The sequence below is a fragment of the Bufo bufo genome, chromosome 5 (assembly GCF_905171765.1).
Source record: "Bufo bufo chromosome 5, aBufBuf1.1, whole genome shotgun sequence".
In the NCBI taxonomy this organism is placed as follows: domain Eukaryota; kingdom Metazoa; phylum Chordata; class Amphibia; order Anura; family Bufonidae; genus Bufo; species Bufo bufo.
Genome location: NC_053393.1, coordinates 358887330 through 358902655, shown reverse-complemented (window position 1 = coordinate 358902655; position 15326 = coordinate 358887330). Strand labels below are relative to the sequence as shown.

Here is a 15326-nt window from a genome sequence, read left to right as displayed (position 1 = left end):
TACTTTAAAAGTTTTCCCAATTTTTCGGCTAACTGACTGACCTTAATTTCTTAAAGTAATGATGGCCACTCGTTTTTCTTTACTTAGCTGCTTTTTTCTTGCCATAATACAATTTCTAAGGCTGGTTTCACACGGGCGTTGCGGGAAAATTTGCGGGTGCGTTGCGGGAACACCCGCGATTTTTTTCCGCGTGAGTGCAAAACATTGTAATGCGTTTTGCACTCGCGTGAGAAAAATCGCGCATGTTTGGTACCCAAACCCGAACTTCTTCACAGAAGTTCGGGCTTGGGATCGGTGTCACTCCGGTCATCACCATGGTAAAAGATCATGTGACGTACCATGTGATGACCGGAGTGACGTCATCAAAGGTCCTGTTCCTGTATTTAACCACCTCCGGACCGCTGTACGCAGATTCGCGTTCCGGAGGTGGCAGCGCTGCGCACAGTCACGCATATACGCGACATCTCGCGAGACGCGAGATTTCGCTCCAAGCCGGCCCGCGCATGCGCATCACGGGCCGGCAAAAGTTAAAGAACAAGTTCGTCACCAGCCTGCCAGCAATGATCATTGGCTGGCAGGCTGGCGATTTTTAAAAAATCCAATCACAAGCCATATAACAGATCATATTAGTAAATATGATCTGTTATATGGCTTCTCTGCTTCTCTGCTGGTCCTTTTCGTCGGTTGGATCCAGCAGAGAAGCAGACATCACTGTGAGTACACCAAACACTTCACTGTAGCCCCTGATCACCCCCCTGCACCCCAATTAACCCTTTGATCACCCCTTTGATCGCCCCTGTCAATCACCAGTGAAAGGAAAAAAAGTGATCAGTGTAAACTGTCACTTTTTTTTTTTCACTAGTATTGGCTGTTAGGTTTTAGGGATAGTTTAGGCCCCTTGGTTAGGTAGTTAGCGTCAGTTAGCGCCCAGCCCACCGCACTGCAGTCACTTTTATTCGCTAAATAGCGTATCGCTAATCAGAATTTGTACTTTTATAGTATCTGTAAGTGATCAAAACTGATCACGGTCAGATCTATAATAGTATTAGTGTCACTTTAGTTCGCCCTCCACCCAAAACGCAGTGTTTGCCCGATCAGGCCTGATCGGTCGCCCACACGTGCGTTCACCCACGCCCGCCCCACCGCAGTGACAAAAAATACACTGCTCAAAAAAATAAAGGGAACACTTAAACAACACAATGTAACTCCAAGTCAATCACACTTCTGTGAAATCAAACTCTCCACTTAGGAAGCAACACTGAATGACAATGAATTTCACATGCTGTTGTGTAAATGGGATAGACAACAGGTAGAAATTATAGGCAATTAGCAAGACACTCCCAATAAAGGAGTGGTTCTGCAGGTGGTAACCAAAGACCACTTCTCAGTTCCTATGCTTCCTGGCTGATGTTTTGGTCACTTTTGAATGCTGGCGGTGCTTTCACTCTAGTGGTAGCATGAGACGGAGTCTACAACCCACACAAGTGGCTCAGGTAGTGCAGCTTATCCAGGATGGCACATCAATGCGAGCTGTGGCAAGAAGGTTTGCTGTGTCTGTCAGCGTAGTGTCCAGAGCATGGAGGCGCTACCAGGAGACAGGCCAGTACATCAGGAGACGTGGAGGAGGCCGTAGGAGGGCAACAACCCAGCAGCAGGACCGCTACCTCCGCCTTTGTGCAAGGAGGAACAGGAGGAGCACTGCCAGAGCCCTGCAAAATGACCTCCAGCAGGCCACAAATGTGCATGTGTCTGCTCAAATGGTCAGAAACAGACTCCATGAGGGTGATATGAGGGCCCGACGTCCACAGGTGGGGGTTGTGCTTACAGCCCAACACCGTGCAGGACGTTTGGCATTTGCCAGAGAACACCAAGATTGGCAAATTCGCCACTGGCGCACTGTGCTCTTCACAGATGAAAGCAGGTTCACACTGAGCACATGTGACAGATGTGACAGAGTCTGGAGACGCCATGGAGAACGTTCTGCTGCCTGCAACATCCTCCAGCATGACCGGTTTGGCATTGGGTCAGTAATGGTGTGGGGTGGCATTTCTTTGGAGGGCTGCACAGCCCTCCATGTGCTCGCCAGAGGTAGCCTGACTGCCATTAGGTACCAAGATGAGATCCTCAGACCCCTTGTGAGACCATATGCTGTAGCGGTTGGCCCTGGGTTCTTCCTAATGCAAGACAATGCTAGGCCTCATGTGGCTGGAGTGTGTCAGCAGTTCCTGCAAGACGAAGGCATTGATGCTATGGACTGGCCCGCCCGTTCCCCAGACCTGAATCCAATTGAGCACATCTGGGACATCATGTCTCGCTCTATCCACCAACGTCACGTTGCACCACAGACTGTCCAGGAGTTGGCAGATGCTTTAGTCCAGGTCTGGGAGGAGATCCCTCAGGAGACCGTCCTCCACCTCATCAGGAGCATCCACAGGCGTTGTAGGGAGGTCATACAGGCACGTGGAGGCCACACACACTACTGAGCCTCATTTTGACTTGTTTTAAGGACATTACACCAAAGTTGGATCAGCCTGTAGTGTGTTTTTCCACTTTAATTTTGAGTGTGACTCCAAATCCAGACCTCCATGGGTTGAAAAATTTGATTTCCGTTTTTTATTGTTGTGTGATTTTGTTGTCAGCACATTCAACTATGTAAAGAACAAAGTATTTCAGAAGAATATTTAATTAATTCAGATCTAGGATGTGTTATTTTTGTGTTCCCTTTATTTTTTTGAGCAGTGAATATATATTTTTGATCACTGCACATTCATTTTACACGCACTGCGGCGATAAAAAAATCAGTTTTGATATTTTTTATCAACCGCAGCGGCCTCCGGTACTTCGCTAGCCTCCCCTTTGTAAGACAGGCTTGCTTTTTTTCTTGGGTAGTCTCAGGGAATACCCCTAAATTTAGTAGTCCAAAATGTCAAACAGGGGGTATTCTTCTGAAGAGGCCTACAGGATTCTGACCCAGTCGGATGAGGAGTGGGAACCCTCATCTGATGAATCTAGCGGGTCAGAATATGAACCTGTGGAAAGCAGTGGCTCTCTGACCCAAAGTTCGGACAAGGAGGTGGAGGTCCCTGGCAGCACCAGGCGTACCCGGCCCCGTGTCGCTAGACCACAGGTTATGCAGGATCCGCTTCAAGAGCAGCAGAGTGGGGCTGTCGCTGCCGGATCACGTGGTGAGGCATACACCAGCAGCGCAGCCCTCCCTGGACCTAGTACCAGCACTGCCGTACAACATGGTGAAGTAGCGAGCACCAGAAGGGCAGTTGAAGCTGGTACGGTGGCACGTGCAGTAGTTACCCCGTCGCAGCCACCGCGCAGACAGGCCCGTAGAGCCCCTAGAATCCCTGAGGTGCTGGCAAACCCTGATTGGCAGTCACCAACTTCAGCCGCACCTGTAGTTCCCCCTTTCACCGCCCAGTCTGGAGTTCAGGTTGAGACGGCTCAAATCGGTTCGGCCCTGGGATTTTTTGAGCTGTTCTTGACTGCGGAGCTCTTGGACTTAGTCGTGGCAGAGACCAACCAGTATGCCACACAATTTATATCCGCCAACCCGGGAAGCTTTTATGCCCAGCCTTTCCGGTGGAAACCAGTCCAAGTTTCCGAAATTAAAATTTTTTGGGGCCTTCTCCTCAACATGGGCCTGACAAAAAAGCATGAATTGCGGTCATATTGGTCAACGCACCCGATTCATCACATGCCCATGTTCTCTGCTGCTATGTCCAGGGCACGATTTGAGGCCATCCTCCGTTTCCTGCATTTTAGCGACAACACCACCTCCCGTCCCAGAGGCCACCCAGCTTTTGACCGGCTCCACAAAATTCGGCCCCTCATAGACCATTTCAACCAGAAATTTGCAGATTTGTATACCCCCGAGCAAAACATCTGCGTAGACGAGTCCCTAATACATTATACCGGGCGCCTTGGCTTCAAACAGTACATCCCAAGCAAGCGTGCCAGGTATGGGGTCAAATTGTATAAGCTCTGTGAAAGGGCCACAGGCTATACCCACAAATTTCGGATCTATGAGGGAAAAGATCAGACCCTGGAGCCGGTCGGTTGCCCTGACTACCTGGGGAGCAGTGGGAAGACAGTCTGGGACTTGGTGTCACCCTTATTCGGCAAGGGGTACCATCTTTATGTGGACAATTTTTACACAAGTGTGGCCCTCTTTAGGCATTTGTTTCTAGAACGGATTTGCGCCTGTGGCACCGCGCGAACTAGTCGCGTGGGCTTCCCCCAACGGCTTGTAACCACCCGTCTTGCAAGGGGGGAGAGGGCTGCCTTGTGTAACGAAGAACTGCTCGCGGTGAAATGGAGACAAGCGTGACGTTTACATGCTCTCCTCCATTCACGCAGACACGACAATCCAAATTGAGCAAGCAACCCGTGTCATTGAAAAGCCCCTCTGTGTCCACGACTATAATGCGCTCATGGGAGGGGTGGACTTCAATGACCAGATGTTGTCTCCGTATTTAGTTTCCCGCAGAACCAGACGCTGGTATAAGAAGGTGTCTGTATATTTAATTCAATTGGCGCTCTACAATAGTTTTGTTCTCTACAGTAAGGCTGGGAGAACACGATCTTTCCTCAAATTCCAGGAAGAGATCATCGAGAACCTCCTTTACCCAGGAGGTTCCGTGGCCCCATCCCCCAGTGTAGTTAGCCGTCTACCCGAGCGACATTTCCCCAGTGTCGTTCCTGGTACCTCAACCCAACCGTCACCCCGAAAAAGATGTCGTGTCTGTAGCAGGAGTGGAATAAGGCGTGACACCCGCTATTTCTGTCCTGACTGTCCGGACCACCCTGCCCTATGCTATGGAGAGTGTTTCCGGAAGTACCACACACAGGTACACCTAGCATAGGGATTGCATCTCACAGGACAGGCACACAGGGCTATTAGGGCCCTTTTACTCACAGCTGCTGCAAACCTCTCCTTTCACCTGGGATAAAGTGCATAACGTACTTCGCCACATCTTTGGGCGATTTGCGCTTTGCACATTGTCCCATGGGGAAGGAGAGGTTTGTTCTATAAAGGTAAAAAAAAACTAAACAAAAAAAAAATTACCGGTAAGTAAAAAAGTTAAAAAAGTTTAAAAAAGTTAATATGTTCTGTTCTAAAGTTAATAAAGTTATTGCTTTGCGGCCTGGTTTTTTCTTTTTTGTTTTGTTTTTTTTACCTTCCAGGTGGACCAACTGATCCAGCTGCAGCACTGATGTGCATTCGGACAGAAGCATTGCGCTGCTGTCAGATTACACGCAAGTCGGTGTATGCGGCGCTGCAAGACGAGATTTCTCCTCTGCAGTAAAAGATATGTTTGCCGAGGCATATGAGCTGAGGAGGTGGCGGTGTTCATATACTTTGGCAAACACTTTGTATATATATAAAAAAAAAAATCCCGGCAATGATTTATTCATCCACATCGATTGATGTGAATGGAGAAATCGGGTTTGCCAGGACATACGAGCTGAAGTGGGTATGGATGTTGGGCGGAGCTCCTATGTCCTGGCAGACGCCTTTCCCCTCCTTTTTATTTTTTTGGCAGAGATTTTTTCATCCACATTGATCGATGCGAATGAAGAAATCTGTGCCGTTCATTTTTTTCTTTCAGCCCAGAGGCTGAACGAAAAAAAAAAATCTCATTACCCGTATGCTCAATATAAGGAGAATAGCAGAAACTCCTAATGCTGGGCATATATGTAATGATTGCGGAGACCCTCAAATGCCAGGGCAGTACAAACACCCCACAAATAACACCATTTTGGAAAGAAGACACCCCAAGGTATTCGCTGAGGGGCATATTGAGTCCATGAAAGATTGAAATTTTTGTCCCAAGTTAGCGGAAAGGGAGACTTTGTGAGAACAAAATCCAAAAAAATCAATTTCCGCTAACTTGTGCCAAAATTTTTTTTTTTCAATGAACTCGCCATGCCCCTCATTGAATACCTTGGGGTGTCTTCTTTCCAAAATGGGGTCACATGTGGGGTATTTATACTGCCCTGGCATTTTAGGGGCCCCAAAGCGTGAGAAGAAGTCTGGTATCCAAATGTCTAAAAATGCCCTCCTAAAAGGAATTTGGGCACCTTTGCCCACCTAGGCTGCAAAAAAGTGTCACATATGTGGTATCTCCGTATTCAGCAGAAGTTGGGGAATATGTTTTGGGGTGTCATTTTACATATACCCATGCTGGGTGAGATAAATATCTTGGTCAAATGCCAACTTTGTATAAAAAAAATGGGAAAAGTTGTCTTTTGCCAAGATATTTCTCTCACCCAGCATGGGTATATGTAAAATGACACCCCAAAACACATTCCCCACCTTCTCCTGAGTACGGAGATACCAGATGTGTGACACTTTTTTGCAGCCTAGGTGGGCAAAGGGGCCCACATTCCAAAGAGCACCTTTCGGATTTCACAGGTCATTTACCTACTTACCACACATTAGGGCCCCTGGAAAATGCAAGGGCAGTATAACTACCCCACAAGTGACCCCATTTTGGAAAGAAGACACCCCAAGGTATTCCGTGAGGGGCATGGCAAGTTCCTAGAATTTTTTATTTTTTGTCACAAGTTAGTGGAAAATGATGATTTTTTTTTTTTTTTTTTTTCATACAAAGTCTCCTATTCCACTAACTTGTGACAAAAAAAAAAAAATTTCCATGAACTCACTATGCCCATCAGCGAATACCTTGGGGTCTCTTCTTTCCAAAATGGGGTCACTTGTGGGGTAGTTATACTGCCCTGGCATTCTAGGGGCCCAAATGTGTGGTAAGGAGTTTGAAATCAAATTCTGTAAAAAATGACCTGTGAAATCCGAAAGGTGCTCTTTGGAATATGGGCCCCTTTGCCCACCTAGGCTGCAAAAAAGTGTCACACATCTGGTATCTCCGTACTCAGGAGAAGGTGGGGAATGTGTTTTGGGGTGTCATTTTATATATACCCATGCTGGGTGAGAGAAATATCTTGGCAAAAGACAACTTTTCCCATTTTTTTATACAAAGTTATCATTTGACCAAGATATTTATCTCACCCAGCATGGGTATATGTAAAAAGACACCCCAAAACACATTCCTCAACTTCTCCTGAGTACGGGGATACCAGATGTGTGACACTTTTTTGCAGCCTAGGTGGGCAAAGGGGTCCATATTCCAAAGAGCACCTTTCGGATTTCACTGGTCATTTTTTACTGAATTTGATTTCAAACTCCTTACCACACATTTGGGCCACTAGAATACCAGGGCAGTATAACTACCCCACAAGTGACCCCATTTTGGAAAGAAGACACCCCAAGGTATTGCGTGAGGGGCATGGCGAGTTCCTAGAATTTTTTATTTTTTGTCACAAGTTAGTGGAAAATGATGATTTTTTTTTTTTTTTTTTTTTTCTTACAAAGTCTCATATTCCACTAACTTGTGACAAAAAATAAAAAGTTCTATGAACTCACTATGCCCATCAGCGAATACCTTGGGGTCTCTTCTTTCCAAAATGGGGTCACTTGTGGGGTAGTTATACTGCCCTGGCATTCTAGGGGCCCAAATGTGTGGTAAGGAGTTTGAAATCAAATTCTGTAAAAAATGACCTGTGAAATCCGAAAGGTGCTCTTTGGAATATGGGCCCCTTTGCCCACCTAGGCTGCAAAAAAGTGTCACACATCTGGTATCCCCGTACTCAGGAGAAGTTGAGGAATGTGTTTTGGGGTGTCTTTTTACATATAGCCATGCTGGGTGAGATAAATATATTGGTCAAATGACAACTTTGTATAAAAAAATGGGAAAAGTTGTCTTTTGCCAAGATATTTCTCTCACCCAGCATGGGTATATATAAAATGACACCCCAAAACACATTCCCCACCTTCTCCTGAGTACGGAGATATCAGATGTGTGACACCTTTTTGCAGCCTAGGTGGGCAAAGGGGCCCATATTCCAAAGAGCACCTTTCGGATTTCACAGGTCATTTTTTACAGAATTTGATTTCAAACTCCTTACCACACATTTGGGCCCCTAGAATGCCAGGGCAGTATAACTACCCCACAAGTGACCCCATTTTGGAAAGAAGAGACCCCAAGGTATTCGCTGATGGGCATAGTGAGTTCATAGAACTTTTTATTTTTTGTCACAAGTTAGTGGAATATGAGACTTTGTAAGAAAAAAAAAAAAAAAAAATCATCATTTTCCGCTAACTTGTGACAAAAAATAAAAAGTTCTATGAACTCACTATGCCCATCAGTGAATACCTTAGGGTGTCTACTTTCAGAAATGGGGTCATTTGTGGGGTGTTTGTACTGTCTGGGCATTGTAGAACCTCAGGAAACATGACAGGTGCTCAGAAAGTCAGAGCTGCTTCAAAAAGCGGAAATTCACATTTTTGTACCATAGTTTGTAAACGCTATAACTTTTACCCAAACCATTTTTTTTTACCCAAACATTTTTTTTTTATCAAAGACATGTAGAACTATAAATTTAGAGCAAAATTTCTATATGGATCTCGTTTTTTTTTGCAAAATTTTACAACTGAAAGTGAAAAATGTCATTTTTTTGTAAAAAAATCGTTAAATTTCGATTAATAACAAAAAAAGTAAAAATGTCAGCAGCAATGAAATACCACCAAATGAAAGCTCTATTAGTGAGAAGAAAAGGAGGTAAAATTCATTTGGGTGGTAAGTTGCATGACCGAGCAATAAACGGTGAAAGTAGTGTAGGTCAGAAGTGTAAAAAGTGGCCTGGTCTTTCAGGGTGTTTAAGCACTGGGGGCTGAGGTGGTTAATGCTCACCGCAGGTCCTATTCAACAAAGGAGACAGAAGGAGATGCCGGGCTACGCGATCAAGTGGACTAAGGTGAGTTAAAATATTTTTTATTTTTTTTAACCCCTCCAGCGCTGTTTTACTATGCATTCTGTATTCAGAATGCTATTATTTTCCCTTATAACCATGTTATAAGGGAAAATAATAATGATCGGGTCTCCATCCCGATCGTCTCCTAGCAACCGTGCATGAAAATCGCTCCGCATCCGCACTTGCTTGCGATTTTCACGCAACCGCATTCACTTCTATGGGGCCTGCGTTGCGTGAAAAACGCTGAATATAGAGCATGCTGCGATTTTCACGCAACGCATAAGTGATGCGTGAAAATCACCGCTTATGTGAACAGCCCCATAGAAATGAATGGGTCGGTATTCAGTGCGGGTGCAATGCGTTCACCTCACGCATCGCATCCGTGCGGAATACTCGCCCGTGTGAAAGGGGCCTTACAGTCTATTCAGTAGGACTATCAGCTGTGTATCCACCTGACTTCTCCTCACGCCACTGATGGTCCCAACCCCATTTATAAGGCAAGAAATCCCACTTATTAAACCTGACAGGGCACACCTGTGAAGTGAAAACCATTTCAGGGGACTACCTCTTGAAGCTCATCAAGAGAATGCCAAGAGTGTGCAAAGCAGTAATCAAAGCAAAAGGTGGCTACTTTGAAGAACCTAGAATAGGACATATTTTCAGTTGTTTCACACTTGTTTGTTATGTATATAATTCCACATGTGTTAATTCATAGTTTTGATGCCTTCAGTGTGAATCTACAATTTTCATAGTCATGAAAATAAAGAAAACTCTTTGAATGAGAAGGTGTGTCCAAACTTTTGGTCTGTACTGTAGGTGATGAGACAACCCCTTTAGATAGACTGGATATGAACCCATACTTTCTACCGAGCCCATTATGGGCAGCGAGGAGAGACAGTGCTCTGTGTGAACGCTTCTATCTCCTTGTTTTAGTGATCCATGGGGGTCCCAGCATCTCGACCCCCACAGATTAAAACCTTTGATATGTCATCATGACATATGACAAATTTTTTCAATGTACAGCGATACTTTAAGAATGTTGTAACTGCCAGACAACCCCTTTAATGGGTTAGGCCTTGAGGTGGACCTGTTACTACAGAAAATAAGTCATTTCTTCTGCCGGCCTGGTCACCTGCTAGGTTCATAAGGAATGTTCAGAATCCAATTTAAAAGCACAGTACTAGGGAGTGCAGCAGGAGACTGCTTTAAAAAAGACAAGATAGAACATTTACGGTGTGCTTTACAAATAAGTCTAGACGACGTACAATATAAAGAGAGAAGACTTTAACCCCACTGCTTAGATCATGCGAGAGGTTAAATTTGTCTTGGCTCAGGAACTTATTAGCATACGAATTGGACTAAATAGGCATTTGATTTTGTTGGTTACTACTTGAAGTAAAGATGTCAACCACCTACTGATTTCCAGAGACGCAAGGCATACAAATGAGTAATGCTGAAGAGCTGCATGCGCTAATGGAGACCACCAAAGCTTATAGCCTGAGGACATAACAGGCATCAACACATCCCACATAGTGATATACCGCTTCATCAAGAAAACTCATTCTTTACTCACAGCTTTGTATAGGTACAGGGAGCACACATTGCATCGGAAAAAAAACTGAATATGCAATGGATAACACAAACTCGTCTGCCTGCAGAGTCTATTTCACTTCAAGAAATGTATATTCATGGCTAGCAGAACCAACAATTATATGTACAAGTGGCTCAGTGGTTTTCTTGCAGTGCTGGGGTCCTGGGTTTCAAATGTGGCCAAGGGCAACATCCGCCTGGAGTTGGTATATTCTTCCTTGATTGTAAGGGCCCCTCCCCCACCCCCCCCTCCCCCACCCCCCCCCCCCCCCCCCCCCCAAGCGCTCCAGTTTCCTCCCAAATAGCAAAAACAAAATGGTGTTAATTACATTTCTACGATGCAGTGAGTTTGGGTAGTGGAGCAGTCATCCGTCTGGGAGATGCAGACAACACATGGGCAGAGTTTACAGGACTGTACTTCGTTCTGTTCATTGGCATAAGGGACGCACCTACATTCTACATGAAATACTATATCAAAAATAGTTAAAAATGATTGGGAAAAAACTGACACAGATCCATCAAGTCCAACCTAGAATCTTACTCCAGAAGGCAAAAAAAAAAAATATATAAAATTATTATGCCAGTGGCAATTGCCCCATATTAAGGGAAAGCTTGCTTGTCTCCATATCAGACCCCTGGATCAATGTCTCATCTCCGGAAATCTAATATCTAAAACGTATAATGTTTTTTTTTAAGGAAGACATCCAGGCAACTCGTGAATTTAGTCAATGAAGCGGCCATCACAACATCTTGTGGCAGAGCGTTCTGAGGATCCCTTCTCTCCCCTAGACATGGAGAATGCCATTTTGTCATACCTATAAGCCAAGGTATAAACAGATCATTAGAAAGATCACTTTAGGCTTGTATTACAACATGTAATCATCCAGGCGATTGTTGGGAGGGAAGCGTTCCTTGTCGGCAATTAACTAGCTGTCAGTGGAGGAGACTGCTGCTATTACAAGCAGCAATCTCCTCCATAGCATGCTTAAAAATCTGGATTGCCAGATAAACAAGCGTTTGCTCGTTCATTAGATAATCAGCGGCAGTATTAGGGCTTGTGCACATTCACTTTAATGGGGCCGCAAAAGATGCGGATAGCACTCAGTGTACTGTCAACATCCGTTGCTCCATATAATTTTATATAATAAATAAATACACTGCTCAAAAAAATAAAGGGAACACTTAAACAACACAATGTAACTCCAAGTCAATCACACTTCTGTGAAATCAAACTGTCCACTTAGGAAGCAACACTGAGTGACAATCAATTTCACATGCTGTTGTGCAAATGGGATAGACAACAGGTGGAAATTATAGGCAATTAGCAAGACACCCCCAATAAAGGAGTGGTTCTGCAGGTGGTGACTACAGACCACTTCTCAGTGCCTATGCTTCCTGGCTGATGTTTTGGTCACTTTTGAATGCTGGCGGTGCTTTCATCTAGTGGTAGCATGAGACGGAGTCTACAACCCACACAAGTGGCTCAGGTAGTGCAGCTTATCCAGGATGGCACATCAATGCAAGCTGTGGCAAGAAGGTTTGCTGTGTCTGTCAGTGTAGTGTCCAGAGCATGGAGGCGCTACCAGGAGACAGGCCAGTACATCAGGAGACGTGGAGGAGGCCGTAGGAGGGCAACAACCCAGCAGCAGGACCGATACCTCCGCCTTTGTGCAAGGAGGAACAGGAGGAGTACTGCCAGAGCCCTGCAAAATGACCTCCAACAGGCCACAAATGTGCATGTGTCTGCTCAAACGGTCAGAAACAGACTCCATGAGGGTGATATGAGGGCCCGACGTCCACAGGTGGGGGTTATGCTTACAGCCCAACACCGTGCAGGACGTTTGGCATTTGCCAGAAAACACCAAGATTGGCAAATTCGCCACTGGCGCCCTGTGCTCTTCACAGATGAAAGCAGGTTCACACTGAGCACATGTGACAGACGTGACAGAGTCTGGAGACGCCGTGGAGAACGTTCTGCTGCCTGCAACATCCTCCAGCATGACCGGTTTGGCATTGGGGCAGTAATGGTGTGGGGTGGCATTTCTTTGGAGGGCCGCACAGCCCTTCATGTGCTCCACAGGAGGTAGCCTGACTGCCATTAGGTACCAAGATGAGATCCTCAGACCCCTTGTGAGACCATATGCTGGTGCGGTTGGCCCTGGGTTCCTCCTAATGCAAGACAATGCTAGACCTCATGTGGCTGGAGTGTGTCAGCAGTTCCTGCAAGACGAAGGCATTGATGCTATGGACTGGCCCGCCCGTTCCCCAGACCTTAATCCAATTGAGCACATCTGGGACATCATGTCTCACAATATCCACCAACGTCACGTTGCACCACAGACTGTCCAGGAGTTGGCAGATGCTTTAGTCCAGGTCTGGGAGGAGATCCCTCAGGAGACCGTCCGCCACCTCATCAGGAGCATGCACAGGTGTTGTAGGGAGGTCATACAGGCATGTGGAGGCCACACACACTACTGAGCCTCATTTTGACTTGTTTTAAGGACATTACATCAAAGTTGGATCAGCCTGTAGTGTATTTTTCCACTTTAATTTTGAGGGTGACTCCAAATCCAGACCTCCACGGGTTAAAAAATTTGATTTGCATTTTTTTTTTTTGTGTGATTTTGTTGTCAGCACATTCAACTATGTAAAGAACAAAGTATTTCAGAAGAATATTTAATTAATTCAGATCTAGGATGTGTTATTTTTGTGTTCCCTTTATTTTTTTGAGCAGTGTATATATATATATATATATATATATATATATATATATATATATATATATATATATATCTCATGCCCTATGATTGTCCATTTTGCAAACAAGAATAGGCATTTTTATCGTGGGCTGCCCATTATGTAAATTGTGGAACGCACACTGCTGGCATCAGTGTTCTGCAGATCCTGTGTGATCATCGCTAACGAGCATTTCTGTGAACGCACGTTAGCGATGATCTGGCTGAACATGAGCCAATGTAATATAAGCCTTACATTGCAACTAGGTCAGCCCTAAGCAGTCTCTTTCTAAACCGAATACCCTCAAGTTTGAGAAAGCAGATAACAGAAAGTGGGGTATAGGGAAGAGTGCCAGGGAGGCTAGTCCTGATCTGACACACCCCAACAAGTTTGCACAGTTGGCAGATGAGGGGGATGTAAGTTCAGGGAGAGCAATGCTGCAGCCAGGCAGAGAAATGTCGGCTCCAGTAAGCAGGGGACCAGGAGATTAGGGCAGGCCAGACAGGTGCTGGTAGTGGGACACTCAATTATTAGGGGTATAGGATAGGGTGATCTGTCACAAAGACAGTCAACTGGTGTGTTCTCTTCCTGGCACTGGAGTTCGACACATCGCGGATCGGGTTGACAGATTACTGGGAGGGGCTGGAGAAGATCCAGCAGTCATGAGCCATATCAAAATCAATGACAAAGTTAGAGGTAGGTGGAGCGTCCTTAATTATTTTAGGGATTCAGGTCACAAGCTTAGGTCAAGGACCTCAAAGGCAGTGTTTTCCGAAATACTACCTGTACCAAAAGCCACACAAGAAGGCAGCGGGAGATTAGGAAGGTTAACAAGTGGCTCAAGAACTGGTGTAGGAAGAATGTGTTTGGGTTCCTGGAGAACTGGGCTGACTTCTTTCTCGACTACAGGCTCTATCGTAGGGATTGGCTGCACCTCAATGGGGAAGGGGCAGCTGTGTTGGGGGAGAAGATGGCTAGAAGGTTGGAGGAGTGTTTAAACTAGGGACTGGGGGGAGGGTAATTACGTTATAGGAGGGGAAGATAGTGCAGATAGAGACCTGGGGCGAGGTAATGGAACTGGGAGAGGAGTGGAAGGAGGGTCTAGAACAGTCCAGAAGGAAAGGTGTAGGGTAAAAAATATACATAAACCTCTTAATTGTATGTATGCTAATGCCAGAAGCCTGACAAATAAAAATGGTGAACTGGAATTGGTGATGTGTGAGGAGGACTATGACTGGGCTACTGTACAGGGTTACAGTCTGTTTAGAAAGGATTGCAAAAGCCAGAGAGGGGGAGTGGTCTGCTTTATGTAAAGTCCTGTCTAAAGCCCACACTCCGAGAAGATATAAGTGAGGGACATGAAGATGTGGAGTCACTGTGGGCAGAAATGTATGGAGGCAAAAACAATAATAAATTACTAACAGGAGTTTATTATAAACCACATAATATACCAGAGTCCACAGAAAATCTGCTACTAAACGAGATAGACGAGGCAGCAGATCATAATGAGGTCGTCATTATGGGGAACTTCAACTACCCAGATATATACAGGTTTCATTTTCCCTGTCTATCTCAAAAGGAAACAGGTTCTTGGCAATAACCAACAACAATTACCTTTCCCAACTGGTTCAGGACCCGACTAGAGGAACAGCCATGCTGGACTTAGTATTAACGCAATAGACCTGACAGAACAGATGTGCAGGTTGGGGGACACCTGGGAAATAGTGACCATAAAATAACCTTCCAATTGTCATTCAAACGAGTGTTTCTTTAGGGAGGAACAAAAATACCAAACTGCAAAAAAGCTAAATTTAGCCAACTAAGAAAGGCCATAGGCGTAACTAACTGGGACAAAGTCCTCAAAAATAAAAATACAGCCACAAAATGGGATATTTTTAAAAGCATCCTAAAATCTAATTGTGAGAGGTACATGGCTAATGGGAATAAAAGGTTAAGGAACAAGAAAAAAACCAATGTGGATAAATAGAACTGTAAATAAAGCAATAAATGACAAAAAGAAAGCATTTAAAAATCACTAAAACAGGAGGGTAGCGAGGAAGCACTGAAAAAAAAGGAGAAAAAATGGAATATATAAAAAACAAATAAAAGCAGCCAAACTAGAGACCGAGAGATTAATTGCCAAAGAGCGCAAAACTAAC

The 15326-nt window shown here is 45.0% G+C and overlaps 1 protein-coding gene across 1 annotated transcript in view; it reads right to left on the bottom strand.

Annotated features, from left to right (window-relative positions):
• CTNNAL1 (catenin alpha like 1) overlaps positions 1-15326 on the bottom strand; it is a 261726-nt gene that overhangs the window by 208300 nt on the left and 38100 nt on the right. The window lies entirely within an intron of this gene.